Raw genomic sequence first — 15,924 nt, forward strand, 5'->3', positions numbered from 1 at the left:
CCAAGGCTTAGCAAGCTGCATAAACTACATCAGACCTACAGACCTACAGCAGAATTGATCAACCAAATCTTTAACTTTACTGTAAAAGAATGACACCACCAAATAAAATATGAATCTGGCTGTAAGGGACATTGGTGTCATATTCAAAAAGGCAGCAAACAAGGCTTACCGTCTAAGAGGCAAGAAAAAGACGAGGACAAATCTAACGGCAGTTGGGTTGTTTTGATCAAGTAAAAATAATTCAACAAATTACAGGTCATTTACTAAATCTAACTTTATTGCAGTTGTGGACGGATTTATCTGTATATCAGATAAATAGCTCTTATCTATTACATTACTATATTACAACGTTAAACAAAAGTAGTTTCACTGTGTGTAGCAGCTGACGCTAGCTCTTTATCCAGTTAGCTTGTTGTGTAGCACCTAACACTAGCTCTTTCTCCAGTTAGCTTGTTGTGTGTGGCAGCTAACGCTAGCTCTTTTTCCAGTTAGCTTGTTGTGTAGCACCTAACACTAGCTCTTTTTCCAGTTAGCTTGTTGTGTGGCAGCTAACGCTCGCTCTTTCTCCAGTTAGCTTGTTGTGTGGCAGCTAACGCTAGCTCTTTCTCCAGTTAGCTTGTTGTGTAGCAGGTAACGATAGCTCGTTCTCCAGTTAGCTTGTCGTGTTGATTTGTGGTGAATAATTTTTTTTTTTTAATCTTTTTATTTAATTTAATTTAATTGTACAAGATACGATTAGATATTCCTTTATTGATTCCAGAACCCTGAATGGAAACGGTTCCAGAAACATAGCTCATTTGGGGGAAAAGGTGTTACAGAAGTGTTTGTAAACTGTGTGTGTATGTGCTATTAAGTGAAAGGTATGTGTATTGAACTTTAACATTTATACACCATGTTTTTGTCTCTGTCTCTCTCTGTCTCTGTGTGTGTCTCTCTCTCTGTCTCTCTCTGTCTCTGACTTTCTTTGTCTTTCTTTGTGTGACTTGTACAGAACTTGTAAGTCGCTTTGTAAAAGTGTGTGTGTGTGTGTGTCTCTCTCTCTCTCTCTCTCTCTCTCTCTCTCTCTCTCTCTCTCTCTCTCTCTCTCTCTCTCTCTCTCTCTCTGTCTCTCTCTCTCTCTCTCTCTGGGGTCAGGTGGTATTTTATGTGACAGTTCTATTAGACCCTTAACTCTAACAAACCAGCTGTATCTGCTGAGTAGGTTATATAACACCCTACAGTACAGGATTATTGTACATGCTATCATACAGATTTATATGGGTTATATGCAGGTATATAGAAGGATTATGTTCAGGTATATATAGGATATGTGTGTGTGGTAAATATAAATATATAAATGTATATATGCAGTATATGCAGCACTGTTGTACAGTACATGCTATCATAAAGAGTATGGATAGATTATAGTATGAGGTTGGTCGTTAAGCTTTACATTGGGTGTCAGTTCCGTCATGTCAAGATCTATCCTGGGTGTCAGTTGTGTTTTATCAAGATCTACCTGGGTGTTGGTTATATTATATCAAGATCTACCTGGGTGTTGGTTATATTATATCTAGATCTACCTGGGTGTTGGTTATATTATATCAAGATCTACCTGGGTGTTGGTTATATTATATCTAGATCTACCTGGGTGTTGGTTGGGAAAGAAGACATCTGCATTTCATCATTACTTTAGGAGTAGGACAGCTATCATACCTGTAGAATACATCCCCTTACCTGGGCCTACCGGTGGTTGTGTGTGTGTGTGTGTGTGTGTGTGTGTGTGTGTGTGTGTGTGTGTGTGTGTGTGTGTGTGTGTGTGTGTGTGTGTGTGTGTGTGTGTGTGTGTGTGTGTGTGTGTGTGTGTGTGTGTGTGTGTGTGTGTGTGTGTGTGTGTGTGTGTGTGTGTGTGTGTGTGTGTGTGTGTGTGTGCGTGTGCGTGCGTGTTTGTGTGTGTGTGGCTAATCCACCTGTTTTGAGTATTATCAGACATTTGCATACCAGTTCCCTCCCTAAACTGTCTTATATCGCAACACTGCACTTTGACCCCTCTTATCAGAGAGAGCAAGAGGGAGAGAGAGCATGGGAGAGCAAGAGAGAGAAGGGTTGAGCAGAGAGAGAGCAAGGGAGAGTGAGAGAGAGAGAGAGAGAAAGAGCAAGGGAGAGTGAGAGAGAAAGAGCAAGGGAGGGAGAGAGAGAGAGAGAGAGAGAGAGAGAGAGAGAGAGAGAGAGAGAGAGAGAGAGAGAGAGAGAGAGAGAGAGAGAGAGAGAGAGAGAGAGAGAGAGAGAGAGAGAGAGAGAGAGAGAGAGAGAATGAGCGAGAGAGGAGTGACAGGTAGAGAGAGTGAAATAAAGAAACACTCTTAACGGGTTGGAGGGAAAGTCCAGTGCTGTCTCATCTAACTGTTCTAGATCAGAGTGGCTGTCTCATGTTGCTACAACAGTCTGACTCTCTTTCTTTCTCCGTCTCTCTCTTTTTCTCTCTCTGTCTTTCTCCCTCTCTCTCCCTCTCTCTCTCCCTCTCTCTCTCTCTCTCTCTCTCTCTCTCTCTCTCTCTCTCTCTCTCTCTCTCTCTCTCTCTCTCTCTCTCTCTCTCTCTCTCACACACACACACACACACACACACACACACACACACACACACACACACACACACACACACACACACACACACACACACACACACACACACACACACACACACACACACAGATATGTGTAAAACAGAAACATTTAACTTAAATGTTTGTATATTTGTACAAGAGACCCATAGTGATGTTGGTAATGAGGTCAACTGGGGACTCAGTTGGAGGGGGGATTGGTGATGAGTCATGGCACTATAATGTTAGTGCAGGGGAGGCTGTCCTGTTTTCTCCAGGACTTGGGCTCAATATCATCTCACAGAAGGAGGTGTATAAAGGCAGGCTGCTATATTGGTGAGGGCTACATTAAAAATAGAGTGTTTGTGTTTATAAATATATATGCTTTACAATACAGGTAGGGAGAGGATAGCCCTATTTGGGTTGTTAGGACAGGAGCTGTGAGATGTGAATCCTGACACAGTGCTAGTGCTGGGAGAATCTGTCTGAGCTACGCAGGGACCCTGGGGTTTTCCCTCCAGGACAGAGCAAGGGCTGCGCTTGTGAGACCTATAGGTTCACCATGCTCTTTTTTCTTTGGCCTGGAGAAAAAGATGTGTGAGGAAAAACAAATGCACTGTCTGCGCCGTTTACCCAATGGACACATTACATCTGTGGTTGGGGCGATGCGGGAGGAGGTTATGGTGCTGAACACTGTGACCCTGTGTGTATCGGACACATTGCTGAGGGATCTCCCACATCTTTCACATGTACAAAGGACTGAACTGGACACTCCTTTGATGTTTGGGGAGCTGTCTACCAGATGACTCCTGGTCACGCCCCAGGGGTAGATGGTCTGTCTGTGGATTTTTACAAAGCGTTCTGGGACACTGGGACACACAGGATCTATTTCGTGTCTTGCGCGAATGCACCGAGGTGGGGGAGTTGCCATTGAGCTGCCAGTGGGTAGTTCTGGCTTTCCTGCCGAAGAAGGGGGGCCTAAATGGACTGGTGAACTGGAGACCTGTAGCGATTCTTTCGGCAGACGACTACAAAATGGTTGCTAAGTGCCTGACCAATAGGCTGAACTGGTACCTTGAGTCTGTGGTGCACCAGGACCAGTCATGTAGTCTTGTTTTTAACGAGGGACATGATGGACCTGTCCAGGTTATGAACACAAACGTTGGGGTATTGCTTGGTCAATGGAAGGTCTTTGACAGTGTGGACCATGGGTATTTATTATATAATGTTCTTGCTGGGTTTGGGTTTGGGGAGAGTTTTATATCTATTGTAAACATTTTATATAATGGGGCCCCATGTTTAATAAAAGCCCCTAGCCAGCCAGTCCATATGGGGAGTGGGATCCGCCACCATTGTCAGGTCAGCTCTACACATTTGCCATAGAGCCCTTTTTAGGTTTGTTGAGGAAGAAGTTGAAGGGCATGTGTGCACCTAAGCTGGGGATTGAGAGGCCAATCTGTCTATCTGCCTACGAGGATGACTTGACCATCTTTGTCAGGGATGGAGAGGATGTCAAAGCCGTAGAGCAGGGGTGCCCAACCTTTTTTGAACCAAGATCTACTTTTTAATTTGCCACCTAGCCGAGAGCTACCAGCCCAAATTTGACCTACTCTCGGCTAGTATTAGTAGTCAATCAATCAATCAATCAATCAATCAATCAGATTTATTTATATAGCACATTTAACATGACACGTGTCAACCAAAGTGCTGTACAGAGGGTAGATACATAGATACATATTGACAACAACCACACTCCGTTTTATGGGAGGGCACACATGCAAGCACACAGGAAAACGGGGCATGAGTCAGTGAACGGGAAAGGCTAATAGGTGGAAGTGGGTTTTGAGCCTAGATTTGAAGGCATCTATCGAGGGGGCAAGCCTAATGGAGGTGGGGATGCTGTTCCACAGTTCAGGGGCTACAACAGCAAAGGCACGGCCCCCCCTGAGCTTGAGGTTAGACCTCCGGACTGTCAGGAGCCTCTGATCGGCTGACCTGAGGGACCTGGTGAAATAGGGGGATAGGAGGTCTGAGATGTAGGAGGGGGGGCTGACCATTAAGGGCTTTAAAAACAAATAGGAGAACCTTAAAATCGATCCTGTAGCGTACTGGAAGCCAATGAAGGGAGGCAAGGACAGGGGTGATGTGGTCTCTCTTGCGGGTTCCGGTCAACAGTCTGGCAGTGGCGTTTTGTACCAGTTGTAAGCGGGACAGGGAATACTGGTTAATGCCTATATAGAGGGAGTTGCAGTAGTCTAATCTAGATTAAATGAAAGCATGGATGACTCTCTGAAGGTCTGCAGGGGAGAGAAGGGCCTTGAGTTTGGCAATGGTGCGTAGTTGGAAAAAACATGTCTTTACCACTGAGTTCACTTGTCTGTCTAATTTAAATTGTGGATAAAAAATGACACCTAGGTTCTTGACATAAAGTAGTAATAGTATTAGTAATACCCATTCAATATGCACATGACAGAAAATATTATATGGCATATAATATTTTCTGTCATGTGCATATTGAATGGGTATATAATATAATTAGTGCTGTCAATAAAAAAAGTAACTAATTAATCTCACAATTGTCTGTAATTAATCTAGATTAATCTAGATAAAAAATTGCATTTTTCTACTTAAGACCGAAGCTTGTAACAGATATTTACTTGAGGAAAATCATGGAATTAATGTAAAATCGACACAAAGAAAGTATATTTAGTAGAGGTGGGCATAGATAATTTTTTTTAATCTAGATTAATCTATCTGCAATCCTGGAGTTAATCTAGATTAATCTAGATTAAAATGGCTCATTTGAAGTCTGCCGAAGGTATTCAAAATATGTGTGCTCTACCTAGGGATGGGTATCGTTAGGATTTTATCGATACTACTACTCTTATCGATACTGCTTAATGGTTTGGTACTTTATCGACATTGCTTTATTATTTATAACTTTATAAATAAATATTATTTCTTCAGCAACAGCAGCAGCAATGTTCTTTTATATAACTGTATAAATAAATTATAAATAAATATAATAAATAAATATTATTTCTTCAGCAACAGCAGCAACAATGTTTTAAATGTGTCTGAATTATAGACTTTTTATAATAAACAACAAATGTAAGATAAAAAAAACTATATACACTGAATGATTAGTTGTTACCTAAAGCCCTTGGACACTGTAGAGAAGGGGTGCAGGCCTTTGACAACAAACTGGGTCACAGCCCTGTGACACTCATTCCCCCTATCCTCTGTCATCCTTCCTAGCTGCTAGGGTGAAGGGACTTTGCTTGGGTGGGACCGGTGGTGGTAGAGGGAGGAGGGGTGGGCTGGGACATGGTGGCTGCAGCCTCAGCCTGACGAATGACGATCTATAAAAAGTTGTCATCTTTCAAATATATTTGTAGCTAAACAATTAGCTAAGCAATTATATTTAATTTATTAGCCTATTTGTAATAATTCGTTATTAGCCTAGCTAACTCCATATCTTGGCTTACCTGCAGTAAACGTGGATGGAGATGGAACACAGTCAAAAACGGCATATTTCTGCAGACTAATGTTCTGTTTTGACAACCGATCTGATGTTTTGACAAATTGCTTGTATTGCCACCCTTACTTGCAAATGTTTGATTGCACTTGTGGCAACGTGCGTTGTCGGCATCGACTTTCATAAAGTGTAACCAGACTTTCGTGTTGTTCTCTCCGCCATGATGAGCGCAAAGCTCGGTCTGTGTGGCTTCAACACGGAGCCACGGACAGGCCCCTCCCTTAAGTACCCGTATGTGTATTTTGTGTGTGGCTCGCTGAGTCGCCGCGGCTCGCTTCTCGTGCAGACAGAGAGAGGAGAGGAGACCCAACTTTGAGAATAGATTAACGGCATCAATTTCTTTATTGCGTGATAACAGTCCGCCGTTACCGGGCTAAGTTAACGGCGGACTGTTATCACGCAATAAAGAAATTAACGGCCCAGCTCTAATATTTAGATTCAAAGACTATTTGAATAGCTTTTTTTTTTTTTTATCCACTTTTTCTCCTCATTTTCTATTTTTTCTCCCATCCCAATTTCGTATTATCCAATTCTTCCCTCCCCTGTCTTGAACGTTGCTAGACTATGCCTCCCACTGGTTGGTTGTAGTGAGGACAGAAGCCTTGCATCACATGTCCCCTCTGGTACACGAGGAGGCAGCCTGTCGCATCTTTTCACCGCAGCAGCTCGAACTCTCAGTGGCGAGGAGTAACGCATGGGAGGCTCACGCTGCCCCCGCTACTTCCTGCTTCCACCGCACCGGCGTCACCAAACCGACCTGTAGGAGTCGCTGTCCACAACGTCCAATCCCCAGCCAGCGGCTTTCCCACCCTCTAACACTTGCCAATTGTGTTAGTATGAACGACCGGCCAGCCGGTAGCAACGCCGAGAGCTGGGCTCGAACCCAGCGTCTCCTGCGTTAGTGGCAAGCGCCTTACCGGCTGCGCCGATCAGCCGCCCTTTAATAGCTTTCTTTGAATACAGTTTTCTCCTGTGAAATACAAATGTTCAACAAAACCATCAACATTGACTCAGCTAGACCTCTTTCTTATATCCGCGGCGCTAACAGAAATAAAAACAAACCAGGCCTATGTTAAAGTGCAGATTGGCTTAGAGGACGCTAATGTCTTGTATGAATTCATAAAAAAAAAAAAAAAAAAAAATATCCAAAAAATAAACAAAAAATATTTTTTTTTAATGCAGTCAGGCCACTGAACATAGAAGCAGGCCAGGCCAGTGTTTCTAGTTGCAGCAGCGCAATAGTTAGATAACCTAGGTGGGGAACAACCAGGAGATCACTGCAACTCACACAAGTTGGAGAACTATCTCTCTCTCTCTCTCTCTCTCTTGCTCTCACACACACACAAAGGGAGCCGCATGCGATTGGTGGAGGCGGGACCCTTACAAAAAACTGTTGTTGCTAATCATTGACACATGCTAGCCTGTAATAATCCCCCCCAGAAAAATCTACTTTGCATTTGATATATTGCAAATATATGCCATCACACACACTGGCATTTAAAGGGTTAGAATTATAAAAATGAATATGTGGGGTTATGATCAGGGCTGAAGTTGAATAAAAGATTGTATTTTTTTCAATCTGACATTACAAAAAACAGAAAATCCATCAAAATCAGTGTTGTTGCTAATCATACATATGCTAGCCTGTTTTTTAACAATAATTTGTAATGCCATCACAAACACTGGCATTTAAAGGGTACAAATAAAACAATTCCTGCACCAGAATGCAGGAAATTAAGTCTTTGTAACAAGACATTTTCTGGTGGGGGACCCCCAGACCCCCTGCTTAAAAAGTGGCCTGACTGGGGCTATATTTTGCACTATATTTCCTGGCCTGAATGATTTCCCCAGTCCGGCCCTGGTTAAAAGCCTCCAATGCTTATTAGTGTGTGTGCGTTTGAACGTGTGCATGTTTCAACCATACATTTCCATTTAGTAAATATTTTTTTTACCTCCTATAATAGTGGGGGTTGCGGCTCTCTGACACCGTTATTTGGGGGTCGCGGCCTGAAAAGTTTGGGAACCCCTGCCGTAGAGGATAGCCTCAAGGTGTATGCGAGAGCAGCTTCAGCAAGAATACACTGGAGTAAGAGCGAGGCACTGCAGTGCGGGACAGGGAGGGGCCTGGCATTACCACAGTTACCAGGGGAGCTACAGTGGGGTGTAGGGTTGAGCCCAAACGTTTGAAAATTCTGATCTTTGTTCATTATGTTGGCATTCGAATCTTAATTAATGGGTTCGAACCTCCGCTTTTTTATTTTAAAATATTTGTTATTTTGTAAAAAAAAATATAATTTTTTTTTTAAAGATACATTTTTTTGCGTTTATCGCTTTTTCATGGTCAGACATGACCGACAGATGAGGAGAGGATGAACGGGAGAAGAGGCGGGGAAGACATGCGACAAATGGAAGTCACCGGGAGTGGGAAGCGAACCCGGGACGGCCGCTTCGCGACGCAGTGCGACACATGGTGTGCTACTAGAGCGCCCAGTAAATGTATTTATTTTACACGAAAAATATATATCAGAATGTGATATATATCAGAATATCACAGTACTATGTTGTGTTTACAATCATTCGAAAGTCACACGCGAACACAGACACAACAACAATCTAGTCGGGATGAGGAGGGGTCACTGTCATACATTATCAGGAAATTAATCAATCATTCAAAAAAGAGAGAGTTGAGTGACTTACACTCACCGTCTTATTTCATAATAAAACGTTTCTGAATGGACGTTTGGATTAAACCAAGTGTATGCAGTGATGCTGAACTTTCCCAGCGGAAGACACATTACTTAACGTTACACAGGTATGTTATGCACGTTAATTAAGCTATGCACGTTTAGCTGGCTAACGTTAAGATAGCAGGAGCCGGGGCGGCTGATTGGCGCAGTGGGCAAGGCGCTCGCCTCTAACGCAGGAGATGCTGGGTTCGAGCCCAGCTCTCGGCGTTGCTACTGGCTTGGCCAGTCGTCATACTAACACACATTGGCAGTGTTAGAGGGTGGGAAAGCCAGTGGGTGGGGATTGGACGTTGTGGACAGCGACTCCTACAGGTGGGTTGGTGCGCCTGTACAGCAGAATCAGGAAGTATCGGGGGCAGCGTGAGCCTCCCATGCGTTACTCCTCGCCACTGAGAGATTGCGCTGTTCAGGTGAAAAGATGCGACAGCTGCCTCCTCGTGTACCGGAGGGGACACGTGATGCAAGGCTTGGTCCTCACTGAAGCCGGTCAGTGGGAGGCATAGTCTAGCAACGTTCGAGACAGGGGAGGGGAGAATTGAAGGTAGAATTGGCGAGGCGAAATTGGAATGGGTGAAAAATTGAAAAATAAGGAGAAAAAGCGGATAAAAAAAAAAGATAGCAGGAGCCGTCGGCCAACAAAGATTCACAAAGTGGATTATCATCCAAACGTTATTGAAGCCTCCCATGACCAGTAAGTAGGTACTACTACTCTTAATAACTGCAGCAATATGAGCATATGCGATATGTTATATGCATACATTTGTGCTATGTGCCTAAAGTCAAGACTCGACAGTACTGAACCATAAAAATTATTTTTGCATGATTAAAAACGATGGTTCGAACGTCCGTTCGAAAGACCCTGGTGAAGTTCGAATCCCAAAAACAGACTTTGGGGACAGCTCTAGTGGGGTGAAAACAGCCTTAAATTGTTAGGGACATCTGGGTTCAGGGGGGTGGGTCAGTAAAAACTGGGAGGGCGTAGCACAGACAATGGTGGCTAGGTTGTCGAGGGAGGGTGCTCATTAACAACCTGGTGGCTTCCTCCCTGTGGCATCGGCTGGTTGTACTTAACCCCCCCAGAGGCTTCCTGGCAGACATCCAGAGGAAACTGGTGGATTTCTTCTGGTCTGGACGCTTATAGCTTATCCGCAACAGTAAGTTACTTCCGGGGTAGGCCTGATTGGCCCCGACAGGCACGTGACGCGCAACTTTCTCTGCCGCGCGGCACGCTCCGCGGAGCCGAGCGGCAGAGCTTGCGGAATTACGTAACCGTCCAAATACGCCATGACTTTCATTCGGCGCTTCAGCTCACCTGGCAGAGCAGCGGTCCTGCGATCCTGCGGTCCGTTGTTGGTGAGTTCGAATCCCATCAAATCTTTTTTTTTTAACATGATTTTTTTTTTAACGTGTATTCTTTCGCCGGTTAAGGTTAGGCATGGTTAAGGTTAAGGTTAAGGTTAGGCATTGTTTCGGAGTTGGTTAAGGTTAGAACGGTTAAGTTTAGGCGCTGTTAAGGAGCTGGTTAAGGTTAGAGTTTGTCTTAGAGAATGGCAATATTCTTTCTATGGTTAAGGTTAGGCATGGTTAAGGTTAAGGTTAAGGTTAGGCATTGTTTCGGAGTTGGTTAAGGTTAGAACGGTTAAGTTTAGGCGCTGTTAAGGAGCTGGTTAAGGTTAGAGTTTGTGTTAGAGAATGGCAATAGACAGCCTATTTCCGCGCGACAGCTCTCAGCAGCCTCGTTGCGCGTCCTGAGTTTGCCGCGTCACGTGCCTGTCGGGGCCAATCAGGCCTACCCCGGAAGTCACTTACTGTTGCGGAACAGTTACAGGCGGTCTGGACATCACTGGATGAGGGCTGCAGTTCTCTATTTGCCGGTTCAAGAAGGAAGACAAGGCCTATTAGTGTAGAGTGTGGTGCTGAAGAGAGCTGACGTGTCTTCAGGAGCTCTGCAGTATTTGCCTATTTTTTTTAGTTGTAGTGTGTTATTTAACTTTAGCCTTTTTTTTGTTTATTTATCAACATGTGTGTCATCACATATGATCGCCAAACACTACTGGACATACGCAAGTTTTCAATAGATTACGACAAAAAAAATAAAGAACTTGAAGAAGTATTGAGAGACAAGTGGTAGGGGCAGGTAATCCAACTGTCAGTAATCCAGGGTACAGAAACCAAATTCGAAAGCGGGGGTCACGTGGAGGCCTGTTTGTGATGGCATGCGGTAGGGGGTGGAAGCCAGCCCTACCTATCATCCTGATGGCGAACGTCCAATCTCTGGCAAACAAGACAGATGAACTCAACTGTAGAATTGCATCACAGCGGCACATTAGAGAATGCTGTACAATGATTCTAACGGAGACCTGGCTATCACCAATGATACCAGACGAGTCGGTGCAGCCAGAGGGGTTCTCCCTATACCGTATCGATAGAACAGCAGAGGCGACGGTGAAGAAGAAAGGAGGGGGTGTTTGTTGTCTTGTTAACAACAAATGGTGCACGGACGTCCAGGTCACTTCACAACACTCCTCAACAAGTCTGGAACTGCTTATCATCAAGTGTCGCCCGTTTTACCTTCCAAGGGAAATCTCCGCCATCCTTATGATGGCGGTATACATCAATCCACGGACGCTGACACTGCACTGAGTGAACTTTATAGTGAACTCAGTAAACTCCAGAATCAACACCCAGAGGCAGTTCCCATCAATGCAGGTGACTTCAACCACTGCAACTTGAAGAAGGTAATGCCGAAGTATTACCAACACATATCCTGTCCGACAAGAAATGGAACGACTGGACCATTGTTACACCACAATCAAACATGCATACAGAGCCGTTGTGAGACTGGCCTTTGGCAAGTCAGACCACGAGTCCATGCTGCTACTACAGCATGGACTCGCAGCTGAACAGACAGCAGCTGAAAGACACGCCCACCACGCCAAGAACAACGCGACACAGGACAGAGGAAGCCTCACAGACTCGACTGGAATGTATCCCAACCAAGACAGTTCGATCATTCCCAAACTGCAAACCATGGATGAACTCAGACATCCGAAATAAACTAAGAGAAAGGAGAACAGCCTACAAATCCGGGGACTCCAATCTCTACAAGAAGAGAAAATAAAATGGAATTCCAATATGGGGGCTTTGGCTCCGACACCAGATGAGTGTGGCAAGGACTGAGAACTATAACCGGCCACAAGGGGGGGTCACCAACACCGGCCTCGCCCTGCCAGATGAGATCAACAAATGTTTTGCTCCCTTTGAGGAAGCGAACACTGCACAAACCAACAAACTGACCACCCAACCAGAGGATCACAGAGGAACTACAACTGTTGGAGTATGAGGTCCGCAGAACCTTCAAGAAGGTGAAAGCAGGGAAGGCAGTTGTTCACCGACATATTCAACACATCACTGCAGCAGGCCATCATTCCAGTGTGCTTCAAAGAGACGACCATTGTGCCACTACCCAAGAAGACCAGGGTTACAGGCCTCAATGACTATCGTCCGGTGGCCCTAACACCCATAGCCATGAAGTGCAAGAAGAAGCTGGTCATGACCCACATAAATAGCATCATCCCAGACTCCCTAGACCCACTGCAGTTCGCCTATAGACCAAACTGGTCTGTAGACAACGCCATCTACCTAGCACTACACACCGCCCTGGAACATCTGGACAAGGGAGACACCTACGTCAGACTGCTGTTTATGGACTACAGCTCAGCGTTTAACACCATCATGCCTGTCAAACTGGTCCTGAAGTTGAAGGACCTAGGCCTGGACAGACACCCCCACCTGCAACTGGATTATGGACTTTTTAATGGGCAGGCCACAAGTGGTGAGGATTAGTGACAACATCTCACCCCTCTGATCCTCAACACTCGGCTGTACTCTCTGTTAAAATATGACTGTACGCCTCTACCCCCGTGGTGCCTCAGGAAGTGTGGCATAAGCACGCAATGGCTTGTGAACTTCTACCGAGGTACCGTAGAGAGTGTACTGATGAGCTGTATCACAGTGTGGTATGGCAACACCACCACTCAGGATAAGGAAGCCATCCAGAGGGTTGTGAGGACGGAAAAGATCATTGGGTGTTCACTGCCGAGTCCAGGTGTCGGAACAAAGCCATCTCCATCATCCAGGACCACAACCACCCGGGATATCAGCTGGTCTCCCCCCTGCGATCGGGTCACTGGTACCGCAGCATACAAACTAATACAAACCGGTACAAGAACCGTTTGTACCTACAGGCGCCTGATGAACAGTTAATCCACTCATTACTGGACTCAAATGCTGCTACAATACTCAGCCACTTAACTGCACCCTCGTGCACCAATATAATGTGCAATTATTTTAGCTTGTCTGTGTACTTATTTTTATTGTTATTTAATTTTTATTTGTATTTACTTATACTTTTTTTTTTTTGCATATACCGCAGACAGTTGATTGTTTATTGTATATAAATACCTTCTTTTGTATTCTGTAAATTGTTGCTTTTTTATTCCTAGATGCTGTGGAGCAAACCGAGAGTAAGAAGTCCATTGTACTTGTTGCATCTGGCAAATAAAACTAAATCTGAATCTGAATCTATTGACCTAGAAAGCAGGGTGACTGCTTTCAGACTCCAGGCAGCACAGAAACTGCAATACAGTATGAGTATATGTTTTCCTACAATGCCAAAGAATGTTTTGTGTTTCCTTAATAAATGGTAAATGGCTGCATTTATATAGCGCTTTTATCCAAATAGCTTTACAATTTATTCCTCACATTTGACCCATTCACTCACACATTCACACACTGTACACTGTACATTGGAATACTGACAAAGCCATACTTGTTAATTTACTGTACAACTGGGTTAAGACATTTGTAGGGGCCAGTTTCGAATTGCAGTCTCCCGTAGGTGTTCTTTGAGAGTGTTTTTGAAAGTGGGTAGTGATTCACATTCCTTTACAGCTTTGGGTAGGGCGTTCCACATTGATGTGGCATAATTGCGAAACGTGTTTAGTCCCTTGTTTGAGCCGAATCTGGGTTTAACATGATTTGTGGAGCTCCCTCTGGTGTTGTGATCGTGGTATTCACTGACCTTTGGGAAGTATTTTGACATGTACATGGGTACCTTGGTCGCGTAGTGTATCTTGTAGACCAGGCCCATTGCAAGTTGCTGTACTCTGTCGTCTACTCTAAGCCATCCTAGGTTGTCAAAGTGGGCCGGGGTGAGGTGGGTTCTAGGAGTCAGGTCAAGCAGTAGTCTGACTAGCTTGTTTTGAGATGTTTGTAATTTGTTTTTTTAGCGCCTTTGAGGTGCTTTGGTACCATGAGGTGCAAGCATAGTCGTACCCTTGAATGAGTGCTCCTGCCAGAGTCTTCAGGGTATTCTTGTTTACCAGAGAGGAGATCCGGTACAAGAATCGAGTTCGTTGGTTGACTTTTTTTATTACATTGGATGCCATTTTGTCACAGGAAAGATTAGCCTCTAGGATGGAACCTAGGTAGGTAATTTCATCTTTCCTTGTGACAATATTGTCACCCACTGTAACCGAGAAGCCGTCGGTCTTGCTGAGTTTGTTATTTGAACCGAAGAGTATGGACTCTGTTTTGCCCATGTGTAATGATAGTTTGTTGTTGGCGAGCCATATGCAGATTTTGCCTAGTTCCGAGCTGAGGGCTTTTTCAACCTGTAACTTGTTCTTGTCAGAGACCAGCAGGGCTGAGTCGTCAGCAAACAGGAACAAGTTGCAGATTGTGTGTGTGTGTGTGTGTGTGTGCGTGTGTGCGTGGGCAGGTGAGCGAGCGTGTGTGAGTGTGTGTGTGTGAAGGTTGCTTTTATGAAGATGCCCTGAGGATTTTTGTCTCTACTGGGCGTCTCATTCACCAAGGACTTACGACAAAAAGGACTTTCTCTTAGGGCCATTTGAGACCTTTTCGGGATGATTTTGGGGTTCACCAACCGTCCCAATAAAACATATATAATTAATATTATATTATAATATATTGTCTATATTCATGTCTTGCCCGAAAAGGTCTCAAATGGCCCTAAGATAAAGCCCTTTTTGTCGTAAGTCCGTTGGAGAATGAGACCCATTTCTCATTCCCGAACGGATTTACGACAAAAAATTTCCTCTCAGGCAGATTTCTGGCAATTTAAGACATATTAGCGCTAGTAGCACGATTCCCCACATTTTCCTGAGATCGGATTTGGCCGTGGCTGAGAGCAGAATTTAAGAGTGCTGAGGAGCACACTTATGATTGATTGACTGATTGAAAATGTTATTAACTTGACAGACTGTGTTCTCCGTTCGTAATGGCTTTATTTGGGAGGAATCATAGTGATTCCTTCATGTCAACGCTACAGGCCTCCTTGGAATTAATTACTTAATCATAATTAAAATAAATATGAGAATATTTGTACCGCACTTTATATTTGTGAGAATCTCAAAGTGCTACAGGAGATAAAGATAAAAAGTTAAATGAATAAAACAATTAAAATGAATAAAACAACCAATGAAATGGAAGACATAAAAGTAAAATAAAATAAAATAATAATAAACTGAATAGAAGTAAAAAGAAAAGTAAAAGAAAAATTCAGGCAAAAGCCCTGTTAAAAAGAAATGTTTTTAGGCCCCTTTTAAAAGCCTCGACGGATTGTGGTGCTCTCAGGTGGATGGGGATAGCATTCCATAGTCTGGGTGCGGCAGAGCAGAAGGCTCGATCGCCCATGGTGTGCAGCTTAGTCCTGGGGGCTTTGAGGAGGTAGGCTGTGCCGGAGCGGGGGGAGCGTGAGGAGGACTGGGGGGTTAGGAGTTCCTTGAGGTAGGCAGGGGCACCACTGTGTACGCACTGGTGAGTGAGGAGGGAGACCTTGTACTCAATCCTGTGTTCCACGGGGAGCCAGTGACGTGATCTGAGGGTGGGGGTGATGTGATCATATTTGCGCACCCTCATCAGGATCCTAGCAGCAACATTCTGGATGGTTTGCAGTTTTTGAATGCTTTTACTATGGATCCCGATGAGGAGTGCATTGCAATAGTCCAGCCTGGAGGAAACAAAGGCGTGGACGAGT

The sequence above is a fragment of the Notolepis coatsorum genome (assembly GCF_963971535.1).
Source record: "Notolepis coatsorum genome assembly, chromosome: 17".
In the NCBI taxonomy this organism is placed as follows: domain Eukaryota; kingdom Metazoa; phylum Chordata; class Actinopteri; order Aulopiformes; family Paralepididae; genus Notolepis; species Notolepis coatsorum.